Source organism: Gossypium hirsutum, chromosome A02 (genome assembly GCF_007990345.1).
Source record: "Gossypium hirsutum isolate 1008001.06 chromosome A02, Gossypium_hirsutum_v2.1, whole genome shotgun sequence".
Lineage (NCBI taxonomy): Eukaryota > Viridiplantae > Streptophyta > Magnoliopsida > Malvales > Malvaceae > Gossypium > Gossypium hirsutum.
The window spans coordinates 106,011,208-106,030,604 of record NC_053425.1 but is presented as its reverse complement, the minus strand read 5'-3'; the positions used below and the strand labels follow the sequence as shown (position 1 = coordinate 106,030,604).

The 19,397-nt window shown below is 31.3% G+C and overlaps 1 long non-coding RNA gene across 3 annotated transcripts; it reads right to left on the bottom strand.

Moving 5' to 3' along the window:
- Nucleotides 1–11,564: 11,564 nt before the first annotated feature.
- LOC121209598 (uncharacterized) lies at nt 11,565–17,782 on the bottom strand. 3 transcript variants are annotated; one of them, XR_005904724.1, is made up of 5 exons: nt 17,436–17,781; nt 17,220–17,288; nt 15,822–15,894; nt 14,739–14,796; nt 11,565–13,062 (listed from the first exon to the last, which is right to left on the bottom strand). It is a non-coding gene; the product is annotated as an uncharacterized lncRNA (long non-coding RNA). The 3 variants fall into 3 exon arrangements; XR_005904726.1 differs by lacking the exon at nt 11,565–13,062 and adding an exon at nt 13,097–13,628 and having other exon boundaries at nt 17,422–17,782; XR_005904723.1 differs by lacking the exon at nt 11,565–13,062 and adding an exon at nt 13,097–13,628.
- Between the last annotated feature and the right edge of the window lie 1,615 nt (nt 17,783–19,397).

The window sequence follows — 19,397 nt, the reverse complement described above, 5'->3', positions numbered from 1 at the left end:
CCCAAGATAGACGATCGGGCTGAGTGCCTTCCTTAACAGTCAGCCACCACTGATAGGTTTCATCGTGAAGCAACGAGACTGCACCCTTCAATTTCTGCTCAAGGGTACAATCTAAATATCCATTATCTTCTTAGTAGCCTTCATCCAGTACTCAACCACATTAGGGGTGACTCTAATGACACCCCTAAAAAGTTTAGCTCCATTGGATCGGAGTCGTTCCGTAATCGACCCTTGGGTCCCAAATTCAATATTGGGTCCAACGACCCTCTCTATTATCCTTAACATAGCCTGGGACAATGCGTCATCCCCAGCCATACGATCTTGAGACCCAGTCTTAGTAGCAGATGACACCGGCGTCTCACTCGTATCTAGTTTCGACATTCTGCCTAGAGAAGAGGACTCAGCTCGAGCTTCCCTACGGCCTCTACCTCGGCCTTTAGTACCATGTCCACGGATACTTCATGTGCTCATGTCTATTTGGATTTGTTTGTATTACGAATTTTATGAATCAGTTACAGCTCCAGTATTTATTAATAAGATGTTTTATGTAAAACAGTATCACAAGTTCAGACTTTGTTTTTCGCAAGTACAGTCTCTATCAGTTTCAGTTTCACTACAGTTTCAGTATACACTAACTAAAGTGTTTTCAAAACAGACTATCTACATTATCATAGCAGTTTATCAGAATACTTATAGGATCGGTGCTGGAGATTCGATGTACCACATTCTTAGTCAAATCATTTTGAATCTTTTAAAAATCAGTTCTTTAAAACCAAGTCTTAAATCCACAGCCGAGTTTTGCAACTCAGGCTCTGATACCACTAAATGTAACACTCCAAATTCGGCCTAGATGTTCTGATCGAATTTGGCACTGTCATATGGAATGGGATTTGAAATCAAATTTATCAAGTTAAAGCTATTTTCGTTTGTCAGCTTTTATATACCTCTTGTCAATTTCAAAATTATTTCCTCATTGATTCGATTCATTTAAAAACATATTCTGTAGCAGAAGCTTTTAAAACCGTGATATTTAAAGAAAACCGTTCGCATTTAGGAAAAAAATGTTGTGTTTAATTAAATTGAGTTTTCGTTGAGTTTTGTAGATTAAAGTTCCAAGAAAATAGTTAAAATACGAAACAAAGGCAAACAGTCCAAAAGTCCCAAATTACATCAAAAATACACCAGAAAACAAATAGGAAATAAACCATAAATGAAATTAAAATCGTTCACTTGATATGTGGTCACTGTTGAGTCCTTCGCCGCACTGATCCATCTGAGTCTGTGGATTACCTATACAGATAAAAGAGAAAGGGGTGAGTTCACGTAAACTCGGTGTGTAATCCCCACACAAGTCATGCAAGCAGTCAAACAAAGGCTATCAGTCAAATACAGTCTGGGGCCTAAGCCCATTATAGATTTAGATACAGTTTAGGCTTTAGCCCATTCAGATATAGTTTGCATGCAGTAATAAAAATCAGTATCCTACCCAGCAGCCTCTACACATCATCTCTGACCATCCCTACACACCATTTGGGGTTTAAAACACCCACCCAACCCTACACACCAAGTCGTACCAAATGCGGCACTTATCAGTAATATTGCAGCTAAACTGCCAAATAATAGGGCATGGAAGCAACTAAACATGCTTAATGCAGATATACAAAAATACATGCTTACATGCTAAAATTCAGTTATCAGTCATACAAATAGATCAGTAATCATGTATAAATTTAATATGCTCAATACACATCATATATGTTCAGATCACATGATTTAGGGCCTAAGTAGCGCTTACCGACCCTACAATAGGTTCACAGTCGGCTTGGGTGACTTGCGCAACCCTAAGAAACATTTTAGCTAAATAAGCCCACATGCCCATATGGCTTGCCCTATGGGCCCACACACCCTGATTGGCCTAGACTTGTGTGGATCACACGGCCTGGCCAAAATTTCCACACACCCTTGTGGACTACCCATGTGGACCTACATGCCCATATGGCCCACACGGCCCAATTCGGTCATGCCCGTGTGTCGTATATGGCCTAGCTGGCTATCAAACGGCCATGTCTAAGGAACGGCCTGGCTTTCGTCAACCACACGGTTGTATTGTCGCACATGGCCTACCACACAGGCGACCACACGCCTGTGTGGCGTCGACAGTAAGGTTTTCAACTTTTGCCGAATCCCGTTTTTCTGCGTTTCGGGTGCACACCTGGTTCATTTTTTACGTAAAAGCACTCACAAGACCACCAGAGCCTATAATCATCAAATCAAAATCCCAACTCAGTCTTAAATCTCAATAATTTAAAATAAAAAAACTAACAAGACTTCGATTCAAGTGTTCAACACTTACCCCAACACGACGAATCAAAATCGGTAAAAAACGTGAGCAAGGGAGTGGTATTGAACGAAAAAAAATTAAGGAATTATCTTGGATTTATTTAGAAAAAACAAATAATAAAAAACAGATTTTAACAACCTATTTATATATTAATATTACAACCAACCACCAAGAATCAAAACACTATCCAAACTCTACTACTAATGAAAGCACAAAAGGAAAAAAAAAAGAAAAAGCAAAAATATTCCAAACTTGCAAACTCTAGAAACCAAATATAAGACCTTAAGCAAACTTACAGAACATTTAACCACATAATTAAATCAAATTACTTAACACACTTGTACAATTTCAAAATCCAAGAAAATTGGCCTCAAAATTTCAAAAATTTACAATTTGATCCTGAAATTTTGAAACTTTACAATTTGGTCCAATTCCATGCTCAAGTCAACAAAAGAGCCTTCGTAAACTCGGTGAAGAATCAAATTTGATTATATATCATAATGCAAGTGTGTTTAACTTATAATTGTATATTTGAATTATTATGTTACTATATAACTGAACGAAATTGCTCAAACAATGAATGTGACATACTGTAGCTTGGACCCTGCGATCGGCTCGGATGAGGGCTGTTACACACCAAGTATTTTAGCAAAAGAAAAGGGAGAATGAGTAGATTTTAACAAAGAGCTTCAAAGGATATAGAATGAAAGAATGAAAAGATTTAAAAGATAGAAAAATAGGTCTGACCAAGTTAGAAACTTGAATATTGAAGCTAAAGCCAATTTTCCCCCCAAATACTAGGCGCTCGTTTAGGCTTAAAGATATTTAAGGGAAAAAAACCTTAAACAGGTCTACAAGTGATCTCTTTGCCCATGATCAACCATACAAGAAAACAAATTATAGATAAGTTCAACCATACAAATCACTCTACTCATTTAAACTCAACATTTGAGCGATCATAAAATAAGCATTGAGAGTTCAATTTTTCTTTCGAGATAATATGAATTAAAAACCCATGTTTATTTCCATTTAATGGACCATTGAAGCATATAGTACATGATAGATAATTAGATATTAAAGAATACATGGAAGATACATAATATAACAAAATCAATCGAATAATTGAATTTACTTTTAATTTAAAATAAAATAAAATATAAATAGTTTTAAATATATTTTATAAAATTACCAAATTATAATTTCATATGTGGTAATAAAACTAGTATATTTATATATAGTCACGTATTAGAATAAAAAAAACTAGATAAGCCCTATGAATATCTATCTCATCAATCTTAGTTTATACGTCTCAAATTTCAAACAAAAAATCAAATTCTTAAACAGTAACCGTTGAAAGGTTTTGTTATAAATATCTATATGATTAGTAATAAATTTGGTTTAATTTACTATTTACAAAGAAAAATATCAGTATAAACAAACATTAACAATTAAGTTAGATTTTGATCTCAAAGAAAAAAAATCATAACGAATAGAAGTTAAACAAGCCTAATAAACAATAGAACAAAATCTTAATATAGTATTATAAGATGTTAAAGATTAAATTTTAGTTGATAAGAAAAGCACTTCTCTTACACACACATATTGTGCATATATATATCAATATTTTAATTAAAAAAGATAACAAGTAATAAGAAACTATTAAAAAGCAAAAGTGAAAGATGTCATGCCAAGATTTTATTTTTGTTGTTGCACTTGTTTTCATGGTTGTTTTTGGGGCATCTGTTGTTGAATCATCACCTTTACCAGTCCCTTCCAAGGCATCTTCACCTTTGAAGTCGCCATCTACTTCAAGCTCCTCTTCCTCTAGACATGGTAAAAGTGACAACCCTAGCGCCAACAAAGGATACTCTTCTGAGGTTGAGTCTCTTGACGAGGTCTCATCCCCTCTTTCAACAACTGCCACTGATAAAGTTTTTGACTCCCTTCTCTTAGCCTTAAAAACATAGGTGATGTTGCTAATAGTGATAGCCTAAATCTAGTAATGATAGTACAACACCAGCACCAGCACCCTCTAATGTCATTGAAATCAAGGCCACCACTTGCATTTTCTATAAAACCCTTCACTCGGGGTACACGTTATGATCAGACTCTGGAGGTTATAACACTTATGCAAAAAGAGACAAATGTTTTATTTGATGATAACCGCTTCAGTGGAAGGAAAACTCAATTGAATTACTCTTTTGAAAAACACTACAACTTTTCGAAATCATAGTTTAATTTTGTATCTAAAAACAAAACCAATTCACTTGAAAATATTTGCGTGCTAAAACATTTTGGAACAATTTCATTAGCCTTACAGCGAAAAACCTAATAGTTCTTTGAATATAAAATTAAGACGATTTATTTTAAATGTCTTAGGTTAACCATCCTTAAATCATAAAACCTTCGTGTAATGAGTATAAAAAATAGTCCTAATAAACTAAACAAAAACAAAAATTAAAATGTCCAACCAAAAATAAAAACCCAAAACAGTCCAGAAATGTCCATGATAAAACAAATGAAAATGTTTGTAGTGCTTAATTAAAGAATTTATGAAACTCGAGCTCCCGAATCATCGTCCTTTCCTAGGTCAGAGGATTACTTGAAACAAAGCATACAAACTGTGAGCTTTAAGCCGAGTGTGTGTTTTAACCCATAATCTTAGCACAAGTAGACACATAATTTAGCTCGTCTTATAGCATATGTCACATTATTTCTTATCACATATTAGTTTATAATATAGAGCACATTTTGTAACACCCCTTAACCCTTATCCATCCCCGGAACAAGATTACGGGGCATTACCAGTCGATTCAGTTCAATCACTTTAAATCACATTTAAACCTACTCAAAACATGTCAAATTAGATATTTTACGTGTTTATATGATGAATCTTTTTAAGTATTTCACATACATTATCAAATAGTTCAAATTTCTAACCAAATAAGCTAATTCCTACCATATACTATTACCAAATCCAAATTTACTTATTTCATCCATACCTTGACAATCCAAAGACATTTTAGGTACATGTCATTACCAATAATTAATATATTTCACCACGTTGAGTTCGGGATCGAGCTGGGATGATGATTCAACGGTCTAACTTTAACCTATCCTACGCACGGAAACCTATTGTATGCTGAGTATGAACTAAGTGGTATTTCTATAATCTGAACACTTAATAATATAACATACACTTAAAAATCATATGACAATCACAATTATATATTTGTTCACTACAAAGGTAAATCCTCTATAATTCACTCAATTTTTTTCATCTACTAACCCTATTAGCTTTCCAAAATAAATTCACAAATCATTTGAACGATAATGTTTTCCATTCATAGGTAAGTTCAGAGATACATAATTCATATGTCTCACTCATACTTTAGTTCACTATTCAATATCAGTGAATAATATTCAACTATTCACTTCTCAATCAGTATTCTGTACTTATCCATTTCAATAACAGTTAGTATTTTTTGGTAACGATCAATTGAACTTCATTATTCAGTAACAATCAACCATTAAAGAAATCAATCATTCAGTATTTTTATTTACCCCTATTAATATGACTCAGATATTGACGAATACACGGATCCAACCAACACACTAGTACGGCACTCAGTGCCTCATTGTCTTTGCCGAAGTAAACAGTAACAGTACGGTACTCAGTACCTTATCGGATTAAAACGATGTAATAGTAGCAGTACGACACACATGGTGCCTCATCGACTCGATGTCGAAGTAACAGTACAAAACTTATAATGCCTCATCGACTCAAGGTCGAAGTATCCCTAACACTTCCAATCCTATGGCATGCCAACTATATCCGACTAGCCCGATACAGTTAATAGGGTATTCAATTTACTTTCAATTTTTCCAATTAATATACATTTTAATTAATCACATAAATTCATAATTCAATACAATTCAATTCACTTTTCAGTAGTAAATATTCCAAATTCCACATTAATCACATATTCATATTTATTTCATCACATTCCCAATCAATTTAATTTTCAATATAACATACATTCAATATTCAATTTCCACATCAATCACATATATCCATATAAATTCAATAAATTTATCACATACCAAATCAATCCATTTCAATTGTAAAACACAATACAAATAATTCTCACCTAAATTACTTACCATAATATTTAATCAAAATATAACAATTAATAATTAAATTCACTTTTCAATTTTAATCAATGTTCACTCCAATTCAAATAATCAACTCAATGCACTTACCATACATATTAAATAATAATTTCAACATTAAATATTAAGTTCGGATTATAGAAATACAAATCGTGACTTCCAAGCTAACCCTTGTTGACTTTGCTTTTTCCTTCCTTAGCCAAGATTTTCTGAAATAACATTAGCTACAAAAATTAAAACAATTAAAAAATTTTTATCAATACACTACCATTCAATTTTCACATTGAATATTTCAATTTTTATTCAACTTTTTTCTAAATTCCAATTTAGTCGCTAAACCGAGACTAACTTTTATTCTTCACATTTAGCTCAATATTTTTATTCAATTTCCATTTTAAACTAATTTTAACTCTCTAATTTCATCATAAAACCATAATTTTGAAATTCATTCAATTTAGTCCTTACTATTCAAAACTTATGATTTATTTTACAATTCAATCCTTATTTCACTGTTAACTTGAAATTCTATCAATTTAACCCCTAATTCTTCAATTTATTCAACATGAACAATATCTAAAAATCTTATAACTTTCAAAATTTCCACTTAAAACAAGTAGTATCTGTCTCTAGGATTCCAAAAACATCAAAATTACAAGAAAATAGACTAAATTGACTTACCACTTAAGCTTGGAACCTTGAAATCCCTAATTTCCCTTTCTTTTTCTTTCTCTTTTTCTTTCCCCCTTTTTCCTTCTCTGTTTCATTTCATATTCTGTTCTTTCTTTTTTTTATTTCTTTTTATTTGTTTTATTATTAAAATATTATAATAATATATAATATATAATATTATTCTTAAATAATAAGTAAGTATATATTTATATTACAAATGTACATATAACATTTGTACATGATAAACCGTAATTTATACATTTTTTACCCCATGCTTGGCATATCTATTAATGATTTCTCCTTGGTTTTAGTGGATTTGATGCTCCTAATCCTTTAATGTCATGTTTTATACTCAGGAGAGCCTAAGATAGCAAAAAGAGCAAGAAATGGGCCAAAAACGGACAAATTGGGCTTAAAACAGTGTTTCAGACGGCCTAGGCACTTCCACACGGGTAATCCACACGCCCGTGTGAGGCATATGGGCAGACCAGACGCTCGTGTGTCATGGCTGTGTCAACATTTTTGCAAGTTAAAATTGCACACAGTTTGAAGCACTTGCACACGGGCGTGGCACATAGCCTTGTCTCTATCGAGCCTAAGTCTAATTCTACTCAGAAAGGGGAACTTTTGAGTGTTCTGAAGCATTCTAAAGCCTATATAAACACCCTAGAGGAGGATTAATGGGGACACACAGAATTGGAGGCAGAAAATACTCAAGATCAACCATCGGGATCAGCTCAGAAGGAGGATTTACATCAAGACTGAAGAATTCCATCCAATTTCCTAGAAGTTCTTTGGGCTCTTTATGTTTTGTTGTTTTCCAATCTTTGAGATGTTTTCCCTTATTATTATGAACTAAACTCCCTAAATACCTAAGGGAGATGAAACCTAAGACGAATCTTATTGCCCTTTGATTTATATGATAAATATTTGTTCTTATTCTTAATTGTGAGTTTTAATTCTTGTTTTAATATTCCAGGGTATTAATTCAGGTTTTGATGTGCTTATTCAGTGGAGCAAAAGTCCCTGTTTAAGAGTAGATCATTCATAATTAAGCGGAGTTGAATGCAATCCTAGAAATAGGACGACATAAATCTGTCGGATTAGAGTCAAATCTAATAAGGGAATCCATAGATCGAGTTAATGCGACAATAGGGGTTTTAATTAGAAAGAGATTTCAATTAATCAACCTAGAGTCAGTTGTTTTTAGTCTCGAAACGGATATTAACATAAATAAAGGATTTCTATGGAACAAGTCAAATGAATAAATCGTTTAAGTCAAAGGTAATAAGTGAAGTCTAGGTGGATTCTTCCTTGGGTATTGTCTTCTCTATTGGTTTTTCAAAAAGTATTTTCCAACTTTCATCTCTGTCGTAGTCTTAGTTAATTAGAAAATTAGTTTAATTTTAAAACACTCTTTAATTTTTATGCTAGATAATAAAAAAAAGAGTAACTACTAGTACTCTTAGTCCTCGTGGATACGATATTCCCGGTCTCATCAAAACTATACTACTATTCGATAGGTGCGCTTGTCTCAGTCGAATTTATAGTTAGTTTCACGATCATCAGTACACATGTAAATTATTATTTCCATACAATTGTCACAATTTAATTTATTTATTTATTTACTTTATTTAATTAATTAATATAAAATAATATTAATATAATAATATTTACTTAAATAATAAGTAAACAATAATAATTACTAATATATGTATATAAATATTCCACATGTATTTCACTATTTCCACACACATTTGTAACTCATGGCTTAATTGCTCATTTAGTCCCTTGAATTTCCTTTATTCTATAATTAAACTTTCACACTTTATTCAATTTAGTTCTTTTTACTAATTACTCTAAATTAAGCTAAATTAACTTAATAAAAACCTAATTAACCACTCAATTAACTTCGTAAATATTTTTAATAAATATTTACAAATCTATTTTTCAGAAACGGAGACCTGAAAATACACTTTTTCGACAACCGTAAAAATTTCAGTCGTTACATTTCTCTCCCTTAATAAATTTTGTCCTCAAAATTTACCTGAAAAGAGGTGGGGTTACAGAGATCTCACTGTTTCTTTTGGTTCCCATCTTGCTTCTTTAATATTATGACTTCACCATAATACTTTTACTCACAGAACTCATTTATTACATAATTCATTCACCTCTCAAGCTAGTATCTCAACGATCTCTTCTTCATACGATAAATCAGATCAAATTTCAATATTCTTTGTCGAGATAACATGTGGGAGATCTGATCTATATCTTCTAAGCATAAAAAAATCATCATAAATTTTTCTGTAATTTCGGAAGCAAAACCAAACGATATATTACTGGTCTGACTTTTTTTACAATTTCATATGACCCATTAAAACGAGAACTCAATTTCTTTTTTCAACCAAATCTCAAAATTTCCTTCCAAAGCGAAACTTTAAGAAATACCTTATCACCAATAGAATACTCGATATCCCAACATTTTAAGTCCACATACAATTTTTGTTTGTCAAAAACTACTTTCAGTCTACCTCGAATCACCTTTACTTTTCTTCGGTTTCACGAATCAAAACAACTCCACATATTCCTTTTCTCACTATATTCAATCAAATACTATGAAGTTTTGCATTCACAATCATACAAAGCTGCATACAGTGCTATTTAGTACTTAACTGAAGACTGTTGTTGTACACAAATTCGATTAACAGTAATTATTTCTTTTCTAATTGCCTTCGAATTCTGAAATATAATATCAAAACATAATTTCAAAATTTTAAATCACAAGTCCAAGTTAACTATTCATTTGAGATAAAATATGCAGACTTTGCCATACCTTCAATGATGATTCAAATATCATCTTTCTTTTTCGAAGACAGAGGTAATTCTAATTCAAAATACATAGAAATTCTATCTCATTTCCATTCTGGTATCATCATTGATTGTAACAATTCTGAAGGTATTAGTATCTGATGTTCAGTTTTAACGTTCTGGCATATAAACATTTATATACAAATAGAAAATATCGCTTTTCATTCCAAGTCATCAGTACACCTTCTTCAAATCATTGTACAACTTATTTCTTCGAGAATGCATAGACATGGTACTACTATAAATTTCATGCAAAATCTTCTGTATAAGCTCTTCATTCTTCGATACAACTTCTATTTCTAATTAGCAGATAATCATCAGATCCAACCTGTAATTTTTTATCAAAGGTCATCTGTATTCTATACCCATTTAACCAGTAACTCGTTATCACATTTCTAAGCTTTATAGATCTGCTGTAGAGAAGTCAGTTTAACTTTTATCTCAACTAAAATTTAGCCATCTTCAGGTAATAACAGTCGAGTGTTTATGACTCATAATACAAAAGAAAACTTTCAATTATGAGTCTACATAACTTCATTTGCCCTTCCTAAATGATAATCAATTATCAAATCATGATCTTTTAATGCTAGGATAATAGCTACCACTTCCAAATCATATATCAGATAATTCTTTTCATGTGATTCTAGTTTTCCAAAACATAAACCATTCATTTATTTTCTTGCATCAAAACACTGTTGTCCCTGTAAATCACAAGTTTCTTTACCGAATTTCAAACTAAACTAGAACTAGTGCTTCAGTTAACTAAACTTTCAACTAATCAAAACATTGCTGACATTTATCAGATCTTTCTAATTCCACATCTTTCTGTATTAACCGTTTCATCCAAAAATATTTTTTCAAATTTCTGGTAATAACCGACTAGTCTCAGAAAACCTCCAATTTCAGATATATTTTTCACTATCATTTCAATCACAAGATCTATAGCAAATTCAGCTTCTTTAACCAACAGTAAATCAGGTAACTCTTCTGGAAACACATTAAAATTTTACCACACTATTGTCACTGATTTAAACTTTAACTTAAATACTTTAATATCCAATACATAAGCAAAATAAGTACCATAATTCTTTCCGGAACATTTCTATTTTGACATGATTGATATCACAGTAGACAAATCATTCAATCTTCTCTGATTCAAAACAAAACATTTCATCATCTCGACTTTGCAATATAATATACTTTTGCTTGTAATTTATCACAACATCGTACAAAATTAATCATTCCATTTTTAAAACCACATCAAACAGTAATAACATCAAATCAATTAAAAAAAGTACCTTAGTATCATTATCAGACAGTCCTTACAAATTTTATCAACCAATAAATACTGATCCAGAAAATTTGATTCTTTCACCAAAAATTTAGTGAACTCAACAGGCAAACCTTTAGTGGATACTAAATTCATGTAATCATAGGAATAAGTCAAACTAAGATCAATTTAAAATAGTCTTATCAGTATCGATAAAGAAGAAGTGCCAGTAATGACTTCCAGTAGAGAAATATTTTCTTATATTAAATTAACATATACCCTAGCTGATGTTCATTCTCCAGATTTTACAATGAAGTCCCTTGTCACACTTCGACTTCCACTCATATTTCTGAGGTTAGTGATCTACATCTGATAATTGTGTTACTTGGTCTTGAAGTTTGAATAATGTCTTTTCAACTTTCTTCAAGTAATCACTAATATAACAATCAAAAGAATCATATCCAACACATATTCCACTCTTTATTCTATATTCTTTGGCTTTTTGTCTTCATTTAAACCATCTTCAAACCACTTGTACATTACGGTTTCTGTCAGAATACACCCTCTGATATATTTAGTCAATCAAACAAATTCCCTTCATACACAGTTACAGTCATATGACTCTGTTTAAGTTTTAAGAATTCTTTACATCTCTGATCAAGAAATCCCTGGTTGATATATATTTCTTTCAGAACTCATTTTGGAAAATTTCCAAATAACCCTTTCTTAATCACAACATAAATCGATATTTTCCACCACTGGTAAGCTAAATCTTTTAACAAAAATATCATACATTTCTAACATTTAATCGGTGAACAAAACAATTTATTTACAACCCTGATAATATTCTCTAACCAAATTTCAGTTCTTTCAAGATCATTTTCAGCTGTAATTCTCAATTCTTCCATACTATATATACAGATTATTAACAATAGATAACTTACTCGTTCAGACAAGATCTGTACCTTGAAACACTTCGAGAATCGATTGAGAAACAGAAAAGATGGATATCGTAGAAGATACAGTTCCTTCTACTCGCTGAAGAGCTTCAGTTATAGTTCTAAATAATTATGTACTATCTCTTTCTCTAACATTACATTATTCAACATTCAGTAATTAATTACCTATTGACTTAATACTCAGTGTTGCCGGCTCTTAATTCACGAGACTCTTTGTCTCCAGTATAAATTTCATAATCAATACCATCGATATGTTCATCTAACATTTTCAAATATAAAATAAAAACAAACAAATATATCAGCATCCAATCCCGACTCTATTTCGACTCAATTATGGCATGTACCTCTAGACTCAATTTCGAGCTCGATTTTGTCTGAGAATCGACTAAACCTAAATAGCTATGATACCACTAATTGTAACACCCCCAACCCTTATCCGGCCCCAGAACAGGATTACAAGGCTCTACTAGTCAATTTAGTTCAATTACTTTAAATCACATTCAAACCTACTCAAAACATGTCAAATTAGATATTTTACGTGCTTATATGATGAATCTTTTTAAGTATTTCACATACATTATCAAATAGTTCAAATTTCTAACCAAATAAGTGAATTCCTACCATATATTGTTACCAAATCCAAATTTATTTATTTCATCCTTACCTTGACAATCCAAAATGACACACATAGACATTTTAGGTACATACCATTACCAATAATTAATATAATTCAGCACGTTGAGGCCTGGGATGCTGATTCAACGGTCTGACCTTAACCTATCCTGCGCACAGAAACAAACCGTACACTAAGTGTAAATTTGGATTTGGTAACAGTATATGGTAGGAATTGGCTTATTTGGTTAGAAATTTGAACTATTTGATAATGTATGTGAAATACTTAAAAAGATTCATCATATAAGCACTTAAAATATCTAATTTGACATGTTTTCAGTAGGTTTGAATGTGATTTAAAGTGATTGAACTGAATTAACTGGTAATGCCCCGTAATCCTGTTCCGGGGACAGATAAGGGTTAGGGGGTGTTACATATTTTACCATATTTTACAAAACATATCATATCGATACATAACATGGCATATCGAATCATAACATAACATATCTTATCAGATTTATATCAAGTCCTACCCTCATCTGCTACACACCCTCCCCGTCCAACCAATCACACCGTATATGACTACTAGATTCTATCCATCCAATCACACCAATAGGTGGCGGTGTGCCACTCATATAATTGCAGCTGCGCTGCCATACATAAATTTGTGTTCTAGCCACCATAATTGCAATATAAACTGCAATATAGAACTTCGTCCGTCATATCATAACCCACGCTGAAACACAAACAAATCATAATCATATATATATCATACTTACATATATCATAAACCATACGTCATGCATACTTACATATTTACATAGAAATCATAACATAACACATGATTTAATAGTAACATTTCCTACTTAACATACTTCCTAAGCCTACCCATACGACCTATAAAAATTTCACATACACATGATCGGATGGCAATACACAATTAGTCATATAGCCTACACACAAGGCTGGGTCCCAACACACAATTAGTCACATGGTTTATGTAACACCCTTTAACCCTATCCCGTAGTTAGAACAGGATTACAAAGTGTTACCGGTCACTACAGTTAGATTACGATTAATAAAGAAAGAAAATACAATTCACTTCATAAAATATATCTTAATGTTCCTTTAATGGGCCCTCGAGACTTAAAATGTATGTTAGAACCAAACCAGGACTTAATCGGAAGCTTATAAAATTTGACATAAAATTTTTAAAATTTCCTTTTTATTAACTGTACCACACACCCGTTTGGCTTATGTGACACGCCCGTGTGGCCACACCGTATGGCTCACACGGCCTGGACACACCCGTGTCCTCTACCCGTGGAGCTCTCTGACTTTTGCCTATGAACAAATTAATTTCACACGGCTAAGACACACGCCTGTGTGCTCAGCCCGTGTGGCAATCTGTTTTGTAGCATTTTAGGCACAGGGGACACACAGCCTAACAACATGCCTGTGTGCAATCCATGTGTATCAGACGGTCCGGTCACATGCCCGTGTGTCAAGCCGTGTGGACTCAAAATGAGCCTTAAACATCAAGTTTACCAACCTTGCAATTCAACAACACCAAACAATCCAAAAACCAATCATTCAATCATTTTGAATCATATTTGAATCTACCCAAATCATGACCAACTAGTCATTTTATGAACCTATATAATGGATCTTTTTAAATAATTCACATACTTTATCAATTAGTTCAAATTCATTTCAATTAAGCCTATTCATACAATATACCATTACCAAGCTTAATTCTACTTATTTCATCATTATAATGACGGTACTAAATGATACACATAAACATCCTAAGTATATGCCATTACCATCTATTAACATATTTCACCTTATTGAGTTCGAGATTGGCCTGGGATACTGATTCGACAGTCTGTATTTAACCTAACCTGTGCACGAAAACAAACCGTACGCTGAGTATAAACGCAGTGATATCTCTATAATCTAAACACTTAATAATATGAAAATATAACATTTACATAAAAATCATATATCAATCACATTTATATAATTATTAAATACATAAATAAATTCCTTGTAACTAATTCAATTCTTATTATCTATTAATCCGAAATAGCTTTTCACAATAAATTCACAAACATACTTTTCATTCATATTCAATTTAGAGATACTTAACTCATGTGTCTTTTTCAAACTTCAGTTCACTGTTCAATATCAATAAATATTATTCAACGATTCAATTATCAATCAATATTATGTGCTTATCCATTCTAGTAACAGTCAGTATTCTCAATATTAATCACTTTATCAATATCATTCAGTAACGATCAATTGTTTAGTGACAATCAGTTATTCAGTATCAGTCAATTATTCAGTAGCTGTCAGTATCATTCAATTGTTCAGTATAGTAATTTACCCCCTATTAACATACTTGGACCTAGACGGATACACGGATCCAACCCACACACCGGGATAGCATACAGTGTTTCATCGGCCGAAGTCGGAATACACCGTAACGGTAAGAGTAGCAGTAACAGTAACAGTAACAGTAGCGGTACATAGAGTACTTCATCGGAACGAATCTAGAACAGTAACAATAGTCGACACTTATAGTGTCTCATCGACACAAAGTCGGAATATCCCTGAACACTTCCAGTCCTTTGGCATGTCAACTATATCCGAATTAGCCCGATACTGTTAATAGGGTTTTCGGTTCACTTTCTTAATTCAATATCACTTTTAATTTATTCATCATCAATTTAATAAATTTAACACATTCCAAATTAATCCGTTTCAATCATAAAATACAATAATTCATACTCTAATTACTTACCATAATATCCAATCAAAATATAATAATTAACAATCAATTTCACCTTTCAATGCATTACCCTACACATTAAATAATAAATTCAACAATTAAATATTAAGTTCAGATTATAGAAACACAAACCGTAATTTTTGAGCTAACCCTCGTCGACTTTGTTTTATCCTTTCTTAGTCGAGGTTTTCCGGCACAATGCTAGCTACGGAAATCAATTTAAAATTATCAATACAGTACCATTCAATTTCACATTAAATATTTCAATTTTTATTTAACTGTTGCCTAAATTCCAATTTAGTCCCTAAACCGAGACTAGTTTTTGTTCTTTACATTTAACTCAATGTTGCCATTCAATTTTCACTTTAAACTAATTCCAACTCTCTAATTTCACCATAGGACCATTATTTTTAAATTCTTTCAAGTTAGTCCCTACTATTCAAAACTTATGATTTACTTTACAATTCAATCCTTATTTTACTTCTAACTTGAAATTCTATCAATTTAACCCTTAATTCTTTAATTTATTCAACATGAGCAATATCTAGAAATCTAATAACTTTCAAAATATCAACTTAATTTCATCAAAACCTTATTCTAAAGCTTCTAAAACATCAAAATTAAGTAAAAAGGGGCTTGATTGACTTACCGATTAAACTTCCAAACCTTCAAACCTTAATTTCTCCTCCTTTTTCTTTCTCTTTTTCTTTCTTTCTTTCGCTTCTCTGTTTCGTTTGTTCTTGTTCTCTTTTTCTATTATTTTTCTTTCTTTTATTTCATTTGTTTCATTAATAATATTATAATATTATATTATATTATTTTCTTAAATAATAAGTAAATATGTAATCATTACTAATATATATATTTCATTTTTCCACATTTTATCATATGCACCATACATTTGTCAACTTTTTGGTTTATTTATAATATAATATTAATTTAATAATAATAATAAGTAAATACATACATGTATTACAAATGTATGTACAATATTTATTACACATATGTTTTATTTTTACCATACACTTGGCCCGTATTTTGGATTATTTACTTATTTAGTCTCTTCAATTTTTCTTTGTTCTATAATTAAACTTTCACACTATATTCAATTTAATCCTTTTATCCAATTATCCTTAATTTAAGCTAATTCACTTAATTAAACTCTAATTACCCACTCAATTAACTTCGTAAATATTTTTAATAAATATTTAAGAATCAATTTTTTAGGAACAGAGACCAGAAAATATACTTTTTTGATAATCGTAAAAATTCGGGCCGTTCCAACTTACACACACGCGCGTGTGACATTGGGCAGTTTCAAAATACAGCCTAGTTTCACAATTAAATCGAGTTTTTGGGTTGAATTTACACATCTGATAGCGAGATTGATCCACCACACAACCAAACACCTAGAATCTTACAAACAGAATCAAAACTAAACGTTTAAAACTTCGATTTAGCACAAAGATTTCCACTTAAATTCACTCTTTTCTCAAGAAAATAGTCCCTAAATCAATAACGAGCACTTACCGCAACTTATAGCAACTCCTCCAAGAACTTAATTTGATGGAGGATAGTCTATCACCACACGTTCTTTTCCTAAAACGAAAGATTCCACAATAAATAAAATTTCATCACAAGGAGAATCCAAATCAATCCCTAAAGCCTTTAATAAAAAATTATCTTAAATTGCAAAATACCATATCAAACAATTAAATAACTAAAAGAAAACCTTGAATTACTCACGACAAGTAAAGAACCCAAAATTCACCAACGACACCCTACAAGATCAGCGTTTGAATGGGCCTCAAGCAATGAATAAGAAATTGCCCACAAAATTAAAGAACCAACAAAATAGAAAAAATAAATAACAATAGAAAAAAAATTTGACAGATGCCGCAAGAAAAAAACCAAGCCCAAAGCTAATTGAAAAGCAAAGAAAACAAAAAAAAAAATGAAACAAGTAGTAGTGATAGAAAAAAGGGAGAATTTGGATGGTAATGGGAAGGTAAGAAACGTGAGCAATGGAGTGGTATTGACTGAAAAAAATTTAAGGAATTATCTTGTATTTATTTAAAATAATAATAAAAAACAAATTTTAACAACCTATTTATATACTAATATTACAACCAACCACCAAGAATCAAAACACTATCCAAACTCTACTACTAATGGCAGCACAAAAGGAAAAAAAAAAGCAAAAATATTCCCAACATGCAAACAATAGAAACCAAATACAAGACCTTAAGCAGACTTACATAATACTTAACCACATAATTAAATCAACTTACTTGACACACTTGCACAATTTCAAAATCCAAGAAGATCGGCCTCGAAATTTCAAAACTTTATAATTTGATCCTAAAATTTCGAAACTTTACAATTTGTTCTAAAGAATCAAATTTGATTATATATCATAGTGAAAATGTGTTTAACTTATAATTGTATATTTGAATGATAATGTTACTATTTAATTGAATGAAATTGCAACAACAATGAATGTAACATACTGTAGCTCGGACCCTGCAATCGGATCGGACGAGGGGTGTTAAACACCAAGAATTTTAGCATAAGAAAATGGAGGATGAGTAGATTTTAACAAAGAGCTTCAAGGTATATAGAATGAAACAAAGAAAAAATTTAAAAGATAGAAAAATAGGTCTGACCAAGTTGGAAACTTGAATATTGAAGCTAAAGCCAATTTTCCCCTCAAATACTAGGCACTCTTTTAGGCTTAAAGATTTTGAAAAAAAAAACCTTAAACAGGTCTACAAGTGATCTATTCACCCATGATCAACCATACAAGAAAGCAAATTATAGATAAGTTCAACCATACAAATCACTCTACTCATGGGAACTCAACATTTGAGAGATCATAAAATAAGCATTGAAAGTTTAGTTTTTCTTTCGGGATAATATGAATTCAAAACCCATGTTTATTTCCATTTAATGGAACCGTTGAAGCATATAGAACATGATAGATAATTAGATATTAGAGAATACATGGAAGATGCATAATATAAAAAAGTCAATCGAATAATTGAATTTACTTTTAATTTAAAATATAATATAATATAAATAGTTTTAAATATATTTTATAAAATTACCAAATTATAATTTCATATGTGGTAATAAAACTAGTATATTTATATATAGTCACTTAAAAGAATAAAAAAAAAGATAAACTCTGAGAATATCTATCTCAACAGTCTTAGTCTATACGCCTCAAATTTCAAACAAAAAATCAAACTCTTAAACAGTAACCGCTGAAAGGTTTTGTTATAAGTATCAATATGATTAGCAATAAATTTGGTTTAGTTTAATTTTACAAAGAAATATCAGTATAAATTACAAAGAAAAATATTAGTATAAACAAACATTAACAATTAAGTTAGATTTTGATCTCAAAGAAAAAAAATCATAACGAATAGAAGTTAAACAAACCTAATAAACAATAGAACAATATCTTAATATAGTATTATAAAATGTTAAAGGTTAAATTTTAGTTGATAAGAAAAGCACTTCTCTTACACACACATCTTGTGCATATATATATCAATCTTTTAATAAAAAAAGATAACAAGTAATAAGAAACTATGAAAAAGCAAAAATGAAAGATGTCATCCCAAGATTTTATTTTTGTTGTTACACTTGTTTTCATGGTTGTTGTTGGGGCATTTGTTGTCGAATCATCACCTTCACCAGTCC